This window comes from Mus musculus, chromosome 3, assembly GCF_000001635.26.
Source record: "Mus musculus strain C57BL/6J chromosome 3, GRCm38.p6 C57BL/6J".
Lineage (NCBI taxonomy): Eukaryota > Metazoa > Chordata > Mammalia > Rodentia > Muridae > Mus > Mus musculus.
Window position 1 is genome coordinate 34,590,691 of NC_000069.6, and position 18,195 is coordinate 34,608,885.

The 18,195-nt window shown below is 43.1% G+C and overlaps 2 long non-coding RNA genes across 2 annotated transcripts in view; one reads left to right on the top strand and one right to left on the bottom strand.

Moving 5' to 3' along the window:
* The window catches only part of Sox2ot (SOX2 overlapping transcript (non-protein coding)), a 117,613-nt gene that overhangs the window by 30,310 nt on the left and 69,108 nt on the right, over positions 1 to 18,195 (top strand). The gene's annotated exons all lie outside the window — the stretch shown is intronic.
* On the bottom strand, positions 7,129 to 12,310 carry Gm42205. The gene is made up of 2 exons (XR_001783806.2): positions 12,181 to 12,310; positions 7,129 to 8,258 (listed from the first exon to the last, which is right to left on the bottom strand). It is a non-coding gene; the product is annotated as a predicted gene, 42205 (long non-coding RNA).

Genomic DNA, 18,195 nt, shown 5'->3' on the forward strand with positions numbered 1-18,195 from the left:
GTCCCTGCCTCCTGAGTGCTGGGGTTACAAGCACTTGTGGGGTAGTTCTGGGAATCAAACTTGAGTATTCATGCTTGCAAAACCCCCCAGCCAGATCCTGCATGTCTGGCCATCAGGCAATGCTGACACTGGAGGGCTTAAGATGCTACATTGAGAAGCAAAGGTTTTAAGCTTACCTTGTCCCTAAATGCTACCTCGACTCTTTCTTGAGATTGAGAAAACTTTGTGAGTGACTTTCCATTTACCTAAGCTCTTCCGTCATGTTTGTCATAAGTCAAAAATATTTAAACTCCCCCTAGGGGAAGTTGGAGGTGGTTCATGGAGGGGACGGGGAAGATATAATCATACTATATTGCATACATGTATGAATTTATCAAGCAATAATACTTTAATTTATTTTAAAAAGATTTAGAAGTAGTTACTGCTTCGGAGGGAACAGCATAGATTACCTTGAATTACATGAAATATTTTTAATTCTCAAGTTCTGAGTACTTTCTCCTTAGAACAGAAAATAAGCTTTCCTTTTTATCATTGTTTATAAAATAAAGGATTGAGATATTTCTGAGTGGGGTAAAATATCCCTATCTACTTCCTAAACTGAAGGAGAAAAGCGAATGTCCTCTTGCCTGGCTTGAACATTTCCGTGCAGCCAGGGCTTTGATTCCAACTTAATGACGTATCTCCAAGGAGACAGGCCCAGAATGCTTCACTGATACACAAGGCACTGCGTTTCTCTGTAAAAGTTTGAGTGTTAAGGAGCTTCTAGCTGCCAGGATGTTTCCCCCCAGGTCAGAGCCGGGCCCTACCAAACAGCCACGTTGGATGTTGTACAGACTTGAAGATTGTAAATTTGGCAAAGTGGCATGATTAACCTTTCAATTTCCCAGCTGCAGAGTGAATCAAGGCTTAAGCCTCTGGTCCACTTCCTCACTGTTCTCTCGGGGCCTTCTACACAGAAACTCAGGTTACACAGAAATGTCAATGTTAAAATACACCTGCAGCAAAGGCAACAGCAGCATTTCTTCTTATGTTTGGTTTTAGTTTTGGTTTTTGGTTTGGTTTGGTTTGGTTTGGTTTGGTTTGGTTTGGTTTGGTTTGGTTTGGTTTGGTTTGGTTGAGGAAAGACTTCATGGACCCAGACTGGCCTCAAACTCACTACACCACCAAGATGAACTTCTGATCCTCCTGCTTATGTCTCACGAGTACGCTTTAGGCATGTGCATTCCTTTAAAGGATGAGACCACACTCACACTCTGGCACGGGGACTTTTGAGTCACTTAGACTAGTCTCCTTATCCAAGGGTGAGTTTGGATGCAGACCTGCATTAGAGAGTAGGGCTCTTGTGAAGACAAATCAGAGACTGGGGCGACACAGACTAAGACAGCCAAAGCTCGCCAGGATACTGTTGAGCAGAAGCTGGGGGACAGTCATGGAAACTGCCTTGTGTTTTCAGCCCACAACACTGAAATGCCAGACTCTGGTTGCAGAACCCACGGGCAGTGATACCTGTTATAGCCACTCTCCCTAGCAAACAGATGCACACCTCCCAACTAGCTGTGCCTGCTCTGTGTATCTCCGAACTAGCCGTGCCTGCTCTGAGCACCTCCCAACTTGCTGTGCCTGTGCTCTGCCCTACTTGGCTGTTAGACACTTTGGTGAATCCTAGTGTAAGGCTCGGGCTTGTGAACTTGATGGAATTAAATGTAAGAATTAGAGTCTGAGGGTGGTATGTGTGAGGTCCTGATTCCAATCCTTAGTGTGAACTTGAGCTTGAATACTAGTATACACGAATACACACACACACACATAAGAATTAGCCACAAGAAATGTGGTGGTGCATTGGGGCTTTAGAGCTTTGGTAATGAGATCTCTTAGAGCTGTCTGTGGTTCGTTTGGTAAACTGTTTAAATAGCATGCGTGGAACTCTGGATTCCATCTCTAGCACCACATGAACCATGGAGCTTTGGCTGTCTTAGTCTGTGTCGCCCCAATCTCTGCCTTTGTCTTCACAAGAGCCCTACTCTCTAATGCAGGTCTGCATCCAAACTCACCCTTGGATAAGGAGACTTAGTCTAAATGACTCAAAAGTCCCCATGCCAGAGTGTGAGTGTGGTCTCATCCTTTAAAGGAATGCACATTCCACAATCCTGTTACTAAAGGTCTCATTCTGAGATATTAGTGCCCTAGGACTTGAATATGTGAATTTGGAATAGGGAGGGCACTGTTCATATCCTATGATATTGTCTCAACCACTGAGCTGTGTGACCTTGAAATACAAAAGCAGCCATATAAAACATAGACAGAGGCAGACATAATGACTACACCTTCAATTCCAGCAATTGGGAAGCAGAGGCAGGAGGATTGCTGAGAGTCTGAGGCCAGCCTGATTTACATAGGGAGTTCTGGACCAACCAGAGCTACTTACTTAGCAAGACACAAAGGCCCTGTCTCAATTAATGAACACAAGGAGCTGGGTCGATGACTCAGTGATTGAGAGCACTCATTGCTTTTGTAGAGGATCCACGTTCAGTTCCTATTACCCACATGGTGGCTCCCAGCCACCTGTAATTCAATTGCAGGGGATCCAACATCCTCTTTCAGCCTCTGTGGGTACCAGGCATGCTCATGACACACATACACACACATAGGACACTCGATCATGTAAAAAAAATAAAATAAACAGAAAGAAAAAGAAGGGAGGTAGAAACAGAACGAAAAAGGAAGGAAGGGAGAAAGAAAAGGCACACATAGCAATATGCCAGTTGTCATGGTTACTTATCAACAAAGCTCTGCCCACAAAGGAAGCGTCAGGCTACAGGCAAAATGTGCACTTCTGTCAGAGCCTCACAAACTCTTGGCATAGGAGAATTAAAAAAAAAAGAAAGAAAGAAAGAAAGAAAGAAAGAAAGAAAGAAAGAAAGAAAGAAAGAAAGAAAGAAAGAAAGAAAAATTTAAACATAGCGGTTTTATATTTTGTGTTCTGGTCTTAGTGGTTTGTTCACATTTAAGCCTTAATGTCTTATCTTTGCATTCAGATGATATCTGCAGAGTTACAATTAAGCATCTCATGTCGATTTCCCAAGGATGACCCTGATAATCAGCCCACAGTTTGTTCTGCCGCTGAATCAGAGAGACAGAGAGATGGTTGCACTTAACATTGTACTGCACACTTGAACACTGAATGACAGTGTGTCAAACACTGACCGGTGTTCTGGAGCTTCTTAAATCGCTTCTAGGATGCACGTATAGTTGTCCTCATGAAATACGATAGGTCTCCTTCTGTGTAATTAGTATTCCCGGGTTCCTTTCATGGTCTGTATCAGGCTGTGCACAGTTAGCCTGGGAGAACACAAGTGCTGTCTCCAGGGTCTTCCTCTGCTCCAGAATATGCACACACAACGAACAATCAGTGCCTTGCAGACTTGTCTACTCCCTGGCCTGAAGGCCACCTAGTACAAAGCATGGCTATGAATACAGCCCAACAAATATTAGGAATTTACTTGGGACATGGAATACTTTTGCTATTTTTCTTTTCACTTGTTTCTTGTTTCTTTTTTCTTTTTTTTTTTTTTCTTTTCATAACTCAATTGCACTGTTCTCATGTGAACTTTGTAGATGATAATGTGATCATTGTGTCTCAGTGTCAAAAGACCAGGTACACACACGGCACAGAGCAATCTTCAAATACCATCCAAAGAGCTGCATATACCCAGTCATTGGAAGAAATGGCTTTCTTCTCCTCTAGTGCACAAACAGTATAGAGAAGGCAGAGATTTTACTCATGCTACCTTGGACAGAACGAGTCAGGGGCTCTGTATTGGGCCATGGGTGTAAGAGCAGTTGAAATAGCTTTCATGGACCACTAAAATGATAACTATGCCCTAGAGAAAGGCTATCAATCAGGCATGCATGACCTAGATTGTACAAATGTATCAGGCGTCATAGTCCCATTTAGATTGATGTCAGTTGGAGCTTAGCAATACCCTTTAATACTGCATTGATGGACCTCTAGGTTCTGAACTTTCCTCCTGTGGATATAGAGGTACCCAGACTCGGGGCCAAGATCTGCTCTAATTTGGCGTGTGTGCTGCAGAGAGACTTCTAACCGGGATGCAGGGTGGAGTGAACTGACTAGAGATATGTCCGAGTCAGATGCTGGGCTCATTTGGCTTCAACAGAGGTAGGCCTAGTTCACTAGATCACTTGCTAAGACTGCCTTAAAATGTTTTAAGATATGAAAGGAATACCCACTAGAGGGCTGAGAGGTGTGTCAGCCAGTAAAGCACTTGCAGTACAGACATGAAGACCTGAGTTTGAGCCCTAGCACCTATGTGAAAAGCTTGGGGGTAAAGCTGTATGTCATTATTCCCAGGGCTGGGTGCAGGGAGTCAGGTGGATGCCTGGAGCTCACTGGCTTGCCAGTCTAACCAGTTTGTGTAAGAGACTCTTTCATCATGATGATGATGATGATGATGATGAAAATGATAATAATAATAGTAAATTTAAAAATACAAGTACATGCATCTACTCCCCTACACACACACACACACACACACACATTAACTCAATCCACACTAAACATATGTCCACAACACACTCATCCACAACACACACACACTCACACACATCCACACCATGTACACATTCATTCCATCACCCATTCACACACACACAACACACACACACACGAAAAAGACCCATTAAATTATACCCATTATAAAATATGTCTAATTTAGGGGCAAATATAAATCAGGTTCTCTTAGGAACTTGTACCTTAAAGCTTTTCAGTTTGCACAAAGACTTTCAAACACTACCAGCTGCACTGGTGTGTATGAAATGCTTCCTAAAATATTAAGTTTGTGCTTTGAAAATTGTAAGCATTTTAAGTCCTAAGAATCATAATTGAAATGCAATTGTTCTGTGTGTGTGTGTGTGTTTACACTAATTCTGTTTCCTGATTAATATGCCTCCCCAACCTTCAATAATGCAAGCCCAAATCTGTCTGTGCATTGCAATTACTTATGTAACTGCAAACAGTTGTCTTTGGATTCCCAAGATAAGATTTCACAAATATTATAGCCACCACTGGCTGCATGGTGTGTACAGCAACCAGGAGGCCGAGGCTGGAACCCCTGAAGTTTAAGAATGACCTGGGTTACCTAGCCAGATTCTATCTCAAAACAAAATACAGAAACAAGAAACCAGGGGCTGGAGAGAGGGCGAGGGGCAGGGAGTGTTAAGAGCACTGTCTGCTCTTCCAGAGGAGTCAGGCTCAATTCCCAAAACCTACATAGTGGCTCATAACTACCTGTAATTCCATATCCAGGGGACCCAATTATCATGGGTACATGCATGTGGTGCACAGATAAGCATGTAAACAAAACACTTATACACATTTAAAAACAAAACAGAACCAAACCAAAAGAAACCCCACTAAATTGTTTTAATCTAAAAACTCTAAATTCCTTTTTTCTTTGCCTTACAAGGGCAATTAATTAGGCAAGTGCTGAACCACTGAATTACATCCCCAGATTTTATTATTTTTCATTTTACTCGTCTTTATCTTAAGACAAGATCTCACTAGGTTGCCTAAGCTGACCTCGCTCTCACCCTGCAGCCTAAGCAAGCCTTGAACGTGTGACTCTCCTAAGTAGCTGGGACCACTGGCCTGTGCAACCAGATCCAGCCTAGAAACGCTTTAAAATCTCTCTTATGTCTCCCATCCACACCCTTGGATGCTTACATCCTGTGCTAAGAATTGTCTGCATGTTGTTCGGATGTGCAATTTCTCAAAGTTCTTTCTAGATTTACTCCAATAAAGGGAAAGATAGGCTTCGCATCTTTCCAGAACTAAACAGGCGGTAGAGCTAAATGACTTTTTCGTTTCTTTTCAACACTTACACTAGGAAATGAAGCACTAGAGCGAGCCTGTCAATAAAGAGTATCGACAACATTAATAATGATGGCAATGATGATAATGATGAATTATCATAACGCTCTTCTCCTTCTAAGCATGGGGCTGAGGCCCGGTGATGAAGCCGCTTTCCCAAGAGCAGGGCTCCTCAATCAGAGATGGCCTCTCCTTCCTCACCTCTTCTTTCGGAGAAGAACAAATATCGCTAATGTCCTCCTCGCCAGGGGAAAGCCACACTGGCCCATTCAATGGCCAATTAGAATAAATTGTAAATTAGAACAAATAGGACAGGTAATACAAAAATCAAAAGCTCTCCAAAGAAACGGAACAAAAAAGCTGAATAAATAAACTTAACATTCCATTGTTTGTAGGGGAAAATGATGAAATTATCATCAAAATATTCTACAATTTGAAAGGGAAGATAAATTTTTGTGTAAAAAAAAAAATTGTAAGGAAAAAGAAACCTATGTAGAAAAGTAGACTTCTAGAATTGGCATTAGTTTTTGTAAAAGGCTATTGGTATTTTTCCATTAAAAGATAAACTTATGCCTTGTGTGTGTCTCACAGTATCGGGATTTGTCGGGCTAACCCGTATTTAAGGGAATGTTCACACGAGTGTTTGGACATTAACACTGTCCACTGTGTCTCTGAGAGCTCTCTGATCACCCAGGGTTTGAACCATTGAGGTAAAAGGTGTTCTTTCTTTAAAAGCAATTTTAGGGACACAGGCGCGTTGCATAAATACCACGTGTTAAAACCAAAATTCACATCCCAAACCGGCCTCTATCTCCTTCCTGTATGAACTCTGGGTAAGGTGTCTCTACACTGGGTAGCGCGAGCCCCTGGAATGCAGGGGGGTCTTCGTGTGGTCAGTGTGGCTTTCAGACGACACCTTCTTCTATTGATTTGTTTTCTCCTGTCTCCTTTCTCCCCGCTTTTGTTTCCTTATCATAGCTTCAGGTTATTACGTGCGGGGTATTGATGGGGACGGATGGTTCTGGTCGATGGCTGGCTAATGCATCTCTAATCCTGCTATTGTTACAGAGTTATGCTTTCCTCTGCTCTCTGATGGGGGAAAGGGGCAAAGCTGTTGATCCTAGTTTTATTTGTCGCAAACCCATCCATCAATCAAGCGCGCGCACGTCTGAATGCCGAATGACATGTGGGTCTCAGCTGAAAACATTCGATAACCCTGTGTTGTCAGGTCTCTTACTCTTTTTTTTTTTTTTAAATAAGAAATACATTTGACTGAAATAGATAAGCAAGCACTACTAAAGACCTGAAGAGAGGATGACATATAGCAGAAAAGGTTGCATATCTTTGGTATTAATGATGCTATGAGTAAATAAAACAGGAGGGGCACCTGCCCCAGAGACATACAACACCCCAAGGCTGGGTTATGATTAAGGGTTGTGTAGTTTACGGTCACTCCCGACTTTCAAATGTTAGCTGGCCATTTCACAGTTAGCTACCCTGGCTAAAATGCATGCCAGTTGATGAAGGTAGGTAGGGTTGGGACAGACCCCATTTGTCAAGTATGGTGGGTAAATATCATGAAATATTTCTATGAATATCTAAGCTCATATGTTCACAAGTATCTCCTGTTATGAGCAGAAGCATTGAGATGGGGTTAAACTTTAATTATTTTAAACTGGAAATATATATGCATGTCATCTTAATAGTGACTTAACTTATAATTACAGACTCAAAAATGGATTCTACGGGTCCCCGCTATTCAACTTACTAAATTAGGTACTTTAATACATTACGAAAGCCTGTCTTTGCTGTTATATCCAATATTCTATTCATGGTTATTTCAAGATAATTGCATTTGGAAACAGTTAAAACATTAAAAAAAAAACACAACACTGGTATAATATAATTTTAGAAGCGAAGTTAATCAACAAATCAGGACATTTTTAAAGCTGTTTTATTCCATTGTCATATGTTAGAGAAGTGGTTTTTAAATGACCGCAAACCGCACATAAGAAAAGCAACAAAAAGAGAGTCGTGGACTGGAGGCCTCAACACCATTTGTGACCTTGAGTGTCCTGCGCCTTAAGCGACAGCCTTCCCCACTGTTCTGTTCAGAGATGGATCTACGCAGGGGGCTTTTGGGTCTGCTGGGGAGTTCCATGCATTCAGCTGCCCCCATTAGGCCTGCTCTCTGCTCTGTAGAAGCTGCTGGGAGATGCTGTTCCAAAGTAGAAATTCTTCATGTCCACTCTTGGCTTCCATAGATTTAACAGAACTCGCACTGAGTCCACAATACAGCAACCTGAGTGAGTGTACCTCTGCTTCCATAGACCCGAGCACCTGAGCGACTTGTGAAATTAAGGGAACACTCCCCAATTTGAATTCATGGTAGGAAGCAGAAGGAGAGAAAAGAGAGGAGAAAGAGAGAGGAAAGAAGGAAGGAAGGAAGAGAGGGAGGGAGGGAAGTAAGGAAGGAGGGAGGGAAGAAGGGAGGGAAGGAGGGAAAGGAAGAGGGAGAAGAGATCAAGTTTAATTTCCAATTCTCACTTTATGGTTTTGTTTCTCTTGTTTATGTAACATCTTTACTTTCTGTTTACTGAGGCCTTGGGGAGTTGTTTCATTCCACTGGTTTCTTGTTTGTCTGCTTACTGGCTGACCTGCTGGCTGGCTTTGGAGACAGAATCTCACTACAGAGCCCAGGCTAGCCTGAAACTCTGTATATAGGCCAGGGCAGTTGAGAATCTCAGAGATTTGCCTGCCTCTGCTTTCTGGATGCTGGGATTAAAGGGGTGTGCCACAACACCTGACTATATACCATCTTTAAAAAGATATTCTAAACCAAGCTCAGTGTGGTGGCATGTGCCTAGAATTCTAGTACTCGAGAGACTTGGAAATGTGAGGCCAGCCTGGGCTGCCTAGCAAGATGCTGCTTCAAAAAGCAAAGACAATTGGGTTGAGGGTGTAGTTCAGTTAGCAGAATGTTTACCTAGAATGCATGGATCCCTGACTTTGATCCCTGACATGCGAAAACCAAGCAGGACCTTGGAACCTCCAGTGCCAGCACTCAGAAAGTGTAGCAAGGACCAGAGGCTTGCAGTTACCCTTGGTGTTCAGCATGTCTTGCTTTACTGCATAGGATGTGGAGGCTGCTGGGAGTTCTGATTCTGGCTTTATAGAGCATCTGAAGCCATCATTGGGGATCAGTAAGGAGTCACGTACCCGTGAGGTGGCTGTTCCTCTTGACACCGCCTACCACTTGCACTACACACAAAGCACATATGCATAATATACACACACACAAACACGTGTGCCAAACATATACACCACACACACAAACACACCACATATATACTACGCTTATACACATACATATGTCCCACACACACCATATATATACATATACACATACCACATACATGTCACACATATGCTACACACACACACCATACATATAGACATACCACATACTCAACACATGCATACTATACCAACACATGCATACATGCCATATATACATACCATATAAATACACATACCACACATACTCACTATACACATATCACACATAAACACACAGCACATACATATACCATGCATACACATACAGCACACACATACTATATACACACATACTACACATACATTACATACATGCACATACAGCACACACACACCATGCATGCCCATACAGCACACATATTCCATGCATGCACATACAGTACACACATACAGCACAAACACATACATCATACACACGCATACAGCATACACGAATTCCATGCATGCACATACAGCACACACATACCACGCCTTCCATACATACACGGTTTAGTGAGTTTTCGCTTTAGGAAGGACGTTAGTGATCATGCTATTTCTCTGTTGGTGCAATTCACTATGTGCTCATCATGAATCGTAACTAATTAAAGCCTGCCTGCTCCTGACTCCCCCCATCCCACTCCTCAACGGCCTCTTGCACGGAAGTCTGCCCTTTATGTTGAGTTGGTTTGCCATCCTTTCTTTCTCCAGCTGAGTCTTCTCACCTGGATGAGCTCCTGTTCTGTCATCCATTTTCCTGTCAATAGAGTAATTTCACTATTTACGGCTGAATAAGACATTATGTTTTATGGCGTATAGTGTATGCATATGTGTATAGACATCGTTTTCTTTACCTTCTCATGTGATTTCCTGTCTTGGCTTTGTGAGTGGAACTGGGTAAGCAGGTGTCCATGTGTATCTCTCCCATGCTGACTTCCTACTTAGAAACAAAATCCTGGAACTTACGGCACATTACTCTGCATAGTTGTTGAGGCCTGATTCTTGTGGATACTGAGTTAGCCTGTTATAATAGCTGTGTTTTTAAACAGAATTCAAAATGTTCCCTCCAGCAGCTGAAAGTCTAACACCTTAAAAAGGGGGGGGGTGCAACAGTTTTATACAAAACAGTCGATTCTAGATTTTTAAAGCAGACTAAAGAAACGTATTTCTCTGATAAAGCTTAAAAACTTAAAGCTATTGCATGACATTGTTCCAATTTAGATTGTGAATTTCCTAAATTGTATAACAGTTAAACAAAGAAGTAAACTAGCATGGAGCTGCCTGGGGACACTGCAAATTTTTATATAATTAAGGTTATATAATTAAGGTATATTTTATGTTCTGTGCATGGGTGTTTTGCTTGCATGAGTATCTGTGTATTGTGTGCAGGTAGTGCCCACAGAGGCCAGAAGAGGGCAGTGGTTCCCCTGGAACTGGAATAATGGATTATTTTGAGCTTCCATATCCGTGCTGGGAACTAAACCCAGGTCCCCTGCAAGAGCAGCTTGGGCTCTTAACCTCTGGGTCATCTCACAAGACCTCCACTGTGGGGATTTAAGTAAACAAAATGCTCTTCCCCACGTAACAGCTGTGGATGAAAAATTAGATGGAGCAAGAAGACCTGGATGCCTTTATCGAGCAGGGTGGTTCCAGGCAACAGTAAGGTGTGGTACAGTTCACACAATGAGACAAAAAGGTTTTTTAAAAGTTTTACCGCCGGGCTTGGTGGTGCACGCCTTTAATCCCAGCACTTGGGAGGCAGAGGCAGGCGGATTTCTGAGTTCGAGGCCAGCCTGGTCTACAAAGTGAGTTCCAGGACAGCCAGGGCTATACAGAGAAACCCTGTCTCGAAAAACAAACAAACAACAAAAAAAGTTTTACCAACAAGTATAGAGGCAGGAGAATTACTGAAAGTTCAAGACCAACTGGTTTGCATAGCAAGTTCTATTCCAGCCAAGACTGTATAGAGACACTGTGAAAACAAAAGGAAAATAATACAGGCCAGGCAGGTGGTATACACTCATAATCCCGGAAGTGGAAGCAGAATGATCAAAGGCCATTCTCAGCTGCATAGTGAATTTGAAGTCAACCTGAGCTACAGTACATGAGAACTTGGCTCTAAAAGGCCCAATTAATAACAATATGAATAATAACAAATGTTTAAGGAGAGTTACAAGTTTAAGTCAGGTTTAAACATTGTATACGGTATTGAAACACTCTGTTACCTTCTGATACATACAGTCTTTATGTTTTTATCAACTAAGCTTAACTTCAAAAATAAATAAGACTGGTAAACCAATGGAGAAGGCATTTTTGCAGTGTCTTATAAAATGCAAGCCGTGCTCAGCCCAATGACCTGACAGTTCCACTCCATGTCTCCTGAGAAACTAGAACACACACCAGGGACAGAATGGTAGAGGTCACAATGGTGGCTTGTGTCATGAAAACTCTGGAAGCTTGGCAGCAACAGACACTTGATTGAACTCTGTTGGAGTCATTCCTCAAAGGTAATACAGAGACAGGAAGGTACAGGTCATTCCTTTGTTCTATTAAAAATGATCTCCAAAACATAGCACTCGCTGGGGTAAGGGTGGGAGGTAGCAGGTTTCAGTATGTAATATACACCCGTGCACACATGTGTGAAGCCATATGGCCAGCAGGGACGATCATGCCAATGCTTATTAGTCTATACATCAAACCATCCAACATATATTTCTAATGCATTAACAACTTAAATGTGACATCTTAGAAATCACTAAGAAGAAAGGAAAAAGAATCCAGAATTTTATTTAATCTTAGCATGAAACATCTCAAGAAATCACCAAGAGAATTACTCCTAGCATGAACTTCATGAGGAAATAACATAAAGTTAAAACTGGCAAGTAACAGTGTAACAGGAATTAAAAAAAAAATCATTGTGAAAGAGTCCATCAGTTACATTAAAATGCCCCTACCTGTACCCCAGAGATACCTACCTTTGCACGATTCTGCCACAGAAAGAATCATTCATATTGTCTTGACATTGTGTGTGAAGCAACATTCAACCCAGCAGTTTGCACACAGCAAGGAGAGAAGCAGACCCTGAAGCAAAGGAAACAATTAAACAGACGGTGATATGTCTGCATACTAAACCATTGTGTGGCTATTATGATGGACAATGTTGGTTTTAGCCTGTGTGTATATATGAGGTACTAGAAATTGAACCCAGGGCTGCCTAGGAACTAACTAAGCACTCTCTACCGCTGAGCTGTGTCCTCAGCCCCAGTGTTAATCTTTATGAAGTTTCTTATATAATTTCCTTCAATTCTCTAAAATATGACTTGAGGTACATAAGACCAGAATACCCTTTAAATTCATACTAAAGAAGGTCGCTCTGGAACCTGGTGAAGCAAAGCCCCCATAGCATACAGGTTGACATTGCTGAGCTGGGGCTCTTGGAGCCATGTGCACTGACAAGGAAAGATAAAGCTCCTATATAAAGAAAAGGCAGCAGGCTGCTGGGATCGCTCAGTGGGTAAAGAGCCTGCTGAGGAAGCATGATGACCGAGTTCAATCCCTAGGGCCTAAGAAAAGGTAGAAGGAGAGAAGTGACCCCTAGAGTTGTCCTCTGACCTCTCAATCTACTCTGAAGCACACATCCACTTCACACACATGGAGAAAGCAGTGTCGAGTACATTCCTTATCTACCCACACATTGTTCATCTCCAGATCTTTATCTGGTACATAATACACACATTGTATATATAATAACTTACCCCTGCTTCCTCCATGCATGTGAAATACATGTCATATATAATTCATATATTATATATGTACATATGAATATAACATATATGTGAATGTTTGAAAATAAACTATAGAATAGAATAATGTTGGAATTTTAAAAATAAAATAATTTTTGTCATCGTAACAAACATAGGATCTGGGGTTGAATGAGAATGGGCTCATAGATCTCTAGTTGGTGGGACTGTTTGGGAAGGATTAAGAGGTGTGGCCTTGCTGGAAGAAGTGTGTCACTGGTGGGCTTTGAGGTTTCAAAAGCCCAGCCATTCATTCCCAGTTAGCTCTCTGTCTTGTGCTTGTGGATGTAGATGGAAGTTCTCAGCTACTGCTCTAACGCCACACCTCTGTGCCTGCTGCCATGCTTCTCACCATGATGGTCATGAAGTTTCACCCTCTGGAACCATAAGCCACAGCTAAAGCACTTTCCTTAGTAAATTGTCTTGTTATGGTATCCTATCACAGCAATAGAAAGGTAGTATTCAGAGGCTTGCTATGCCTCAGTGGTGGCCGTATATCAGGCAGTGGAAGATGTTATAAGTTAGAACCTGGGAAGGCAGTTGCCTTTAAGAGTGATGGAAACTCAGTAAACTGGCTGAGATTTATGACTGGACTCTTGTATGTATGGTAGTACTCTTGGGAAATTCCAACACTCTGCTTAGGAGGCTGAGACAGGAGAATTGTAATGAGTACCAATCCACACTCATTGGAGCTACATAACAAGACTAAATAAATAAATAAATAAATAAATAATCCGTTAAAATGAAAACACAGAATAAAGCTAATCTCTTTTCAGGACCTAATTACCCAGCAACTCAGGTTCTGCTTTCAAGCATTTGAAGTCTCGTATGTTCACATAAATTACAGGTTTCCTGACAGAAAGGATGAACCTGTGCAAGCTACTATAACCCTATTGTCTGCATTTTCCAAAGACTAGCCTTAGAAGCCCGTTCTTTTCAGCATTGCCACCCTGGGGGAACCCCCTGGGCTGGTGGGCTGAGCCTGCCAGTTCAATGGATGGAGTATGTGCTTGTCACTTTGGGGGGTACAGCTCTGCAGACAAAGTCACCATGGAGCCCAGCCCCCAATCCACCACAGGCCTATCAGGCATGCTCATGCTCTGACTGTTTCTTTTCTCTACATTGGTTTTTGTTTCAACAAAAAAGAAGAAGAAGAAGAAGAAGAAGAAGAAGAAGAAGAAGAAGAAGAAGAAGAAGAAGAAGAAGAAGAAGAAGAAGAAGAAGAAGAAGAAGAAGAGAAGAAGAGGAGGAGGAGGAGGAGGAGGAGGAGGAGGAGGAAGAGGAAGAGGAAAGAGGAAGAAAGATCACGTTAAAATGGATATCCGTGATCCAGAGATTTAGCTCAATTGATAGAGTGCACAAAGCCTTAGGTTTTGTCCTCTGCAACACATAAAGCAAGCCTGGTATGCACACCTATAATGCCAGCACTCAAGGGGCACAGGCAGGAGAATGAGGAGTTTGAGGCCAGCTCAGATTACATGAAACCCTGTGACAAAAAAGAAGGAGAGAGAATATCAGCAAAGTTCAAAGGCAGATGCTGGTGTGACTGAAACCACAGTGGGAAAGATGGGAATGAGCAGAAGAATTCCTGTTTGTGTGTGTGTGTGTGTGCGCGCGCGCGCGTGTGCGTGTCAGTGTGTGCATGAATGTGTGTTTGTGGGTGCACGTGCGCATGTGTGCATGAGTGTGTGCATACATTTGTGCATAAGTGTGTGTTTGTGTGTGCACCTGCATGCATGTGTATGAGCACATTTGTCGTGAGGAATGAGAGTTAGGAGCTTGCATGGCCAAAGCACGCATCAAGCAACAGTTGAGCCAAAACCAATGAGAATAGAGACAAAGTTGATCATTTTATAGTACAGTATGAGATGTAGCTCAAACACAGCCATGCGTACACCTTCATGCCTGAACTTTGCACAGCTAGGACTATTGTGTTCCTTATACACATGCATAGATTCCCTTAGATGAACAGCCTACTACAGAATCTTCAGCCTCGCCATGTTCACATTCAAATAATGCTGTCTATCAAAGCCTTCACGGCTAAGAATCAACATTAGATCCTTCTCCTTTGGGGCCTGCTGACCTCAAGACCCAGGTCACAGATTTCAAGTTTCCTTGAACTATTGCTCTGGAGCAAGGCTTCCCCAAGTGCACACCTCCCATCCTTAGCTTAGCTGCCTCTGTGAACACTAACAATTGAGAAATCCCAGCCTGCTGAGTTTCAGTCTCTAGGGACAAGGATTGGAAGTGATAATGAGCTTGCTAAATAATCCTTGGGAAATTCAAGGATCCAAGCCTGGGTCCATGGCACACATGACGTGGGTGCCAGCTGTATACAGTGTATACTGTATACAGTATAGATGTCAGGTTCATGCCCATTGGCTGAACAGAACGCAACAGAACTTGCCTTGAAACCAAACATTTCTTTCATTTCCTCCAGAGTGCCCATGAGTTCCTACTTTCAAAACAGAGGTCTTGGGGTCATCCAGTAAGAGCACTGACTGTTCTCCCAGAGGTCCTGAGTTCAATTCCCAGCAACCACATGGTGGCTCACAACCATCTGTAATGGGATCTGATGCCCTCTTCTGGTGTGTCTGAAGACAGCTACAGTGTGCTCACATACATAAAATAAATAAGACTTAAAAAGCAAACAAAACCAGAGATATTGGCACTCAGGACAGGGAGGCTTTCTTAGCAACGCAGATTAGATGCCCCTGTACACAGAAGAGGAAGTTCTTAAGCTAGTGAATTTAGACAATCTTTTCTGAAGAGGTGGTGAGAGTGTCCTCTTTAAGAATAAAGAGACTGAAGTTCAAATCCAGCCTAGCAGCCTTGTAAGTGTTGCTTAAGATCTCCAAAGCTAACTTCCTCATCTATACAATAAAACAAAGAAAAAAATGTTTCAGATGGCAATGCTTAGTGAATCAGTCTGTCCTACTCTCTGGGAGATGCAATTGGCTTCTCTCATAATATCTCCACCTAGCTCATCTGTGCATACCAGCCGTGCAGCAGGAACTGTTTCTTCGGGGCCATGGTGGCCTCTTAGGGTGTGGCCACTAATTTCTAGTCACTGTCCATGCTTTTAGCCCCTTCTTTCCATCTCCATGTTAGGTGAAGAATGAAACCCGAGTCTTCTGTGCTGTTCTTGACTGTCAGCGATCCATACAAAGCAGAGAGGCCTTCAAAGATCAGTGTGTGTGTGTGTGTGTGTGTGTGTGTGTGTGTGTGTGTGCGCGCGCACAACTGTACATTGTGTGACTGATTTCGAGATAATTTGAATCTCAACTAGGCAGATTGAAGTTTTTTCTTTGTTATTTCCTTGTATATGTATGTGGGGACGGGGTGGGGAGACGGTGTCTCTCCTTCCACTGGGTGGGTTCCAGGGCTCACACTCAGGTTTGGCAAGCTTGGCAGCATGTGTCTTTACTTACTGAGCCATCTTGCAACCCCTCAAAGTATGTTTTTATTTGAATAATAGTGTCGGGTAGAAGCCTCATTTCTTCTCTTTCCATTCACATTGACTCAAAACCAAATTTCTTTTTGCATTCGGCAAGGTTAGAAGCACTCTCTCCTCTCCTCTCCTCTCCTCTCCTCTCCTCTCCTCTCCTCTCCTCTCCTCTCCTCTCCTCTCCCCTCCCCTCCCCTCCCCTCCCCTCCCCTCCCCTCCCCTCCCCTCCCCTCCCCTCCCCTCCCCTCCCCTCCCCTCCCCTCCCCTCCCTTCCCCTCCCCTCTCTTCTTTTCTCCTTCTCCCCTCTCCCTCCCTCCTTCTTCCTTGTGTTGTCCTCTCTCTCTCTCTCTCTCTCTCTCTCTCTCTCTCCATCATCCCAGCCCCATCTTGCTGAGTGAATACAGAAATCAGCATGGCATCTTGTTGAAATGATAAAGTAGTCCAAATGCTGCATAAAAGCCCTGATTCCGCTAAACCTATCTATCTCGGAGTCCCTAAAAGGTCTGCTAAATCTGCAAGGGATAGGATATCTGACGATCTCTTTTAAATGGAAAAGACTTGAGAAATAGCAGTCTTTTTTGCCATCTTATCTCTGTAAAGGGAAAAAAGCAAAGCCTCCCATAGCCCAACAGGTTTTCAGAAATAACAAGGAAAGCAAAACTCTCCACGGTTCTTCTAGAACAGCAGGACCTTGATGTTATGTGGAGAGAGCCTCTCCAGTAGCTGCAAGTCTGCTCAGAACTTGGGATTGCTGTTCTGTCTCTCCCTTCCACCCTTTGCCAGGTCTTTGTTTGTTTCATTCTGGGTTTTGGAAATGGGCATAGGAATCCAGAGCTTTGCACATGTTGGGTAAGTCATTCGCCACTGAGCTACACCCCAGATACTGTGCTTCTAACTCTGTAACAGCTAATGCCTGCAGAGAGGGTGGTGCTGAGGATGGGCCAACAAGTCCTCTTCTCCATTCATCTTGTGTGGCGTGTTTAGTGGTGACACCTGCTAAGCTATCTGTCCTCAGAGCATTGAAAGGGACTTCGAAGGCCTCGACTTGTTTACTAGTCAGTATCAGCTATGCAGAGCATGGCTCAAATGAAGTCCCCAAATAGCCAAGATACACAGCAACATTTACTGCCTCCAAAACACAGAATAGGAGTCCCTAGGCCTGCCCTCTGGGCTGCCTGAACCATGAAACATGGCTCATTAACACCTGTGCTTAACAGAATTCAACCTGGTGCTCCAAATCACAAGCTGCATATCAGAACATCTAATGAGCATGGCAGTGTCAGAAACGGGAGAGACTCATGGTTGCTCATTAGGAGACAGACAGAAGAACTCCATCTCCCATGGCCTCTAAAGGGGCCACCGCTCCATACAGCACATTAACCACACTCGTCACTGTTACCCTGAGTCACCAAGACAAGAGGTCATCTTCTAAGCAGAGCAGCAACCCAGAGATCCTAAGAGGACTTCAATGACGGAATTTGACCTGTATTGTGGTCCTAACGGCCCTTTGCCAGTACTGAGACCTTACACCAATTATTCAGCCCCTTGTGTTGAGGAGTTCTGCCCCTTGTAGGCATATCATCTAAAGGAGACTTCCTTAAGTCAGAGAAATTGGCAAGTGTCATCACGGCATGGAATGAGGCAGTTGAGCCATCAACAGCCCTTATTTATAATGAGAAGTTCTGTGCATCCTAAGAAGAAGAATGTTTTCTGTGTTGGTGAGAGCCAGTCCAGGGGCAACA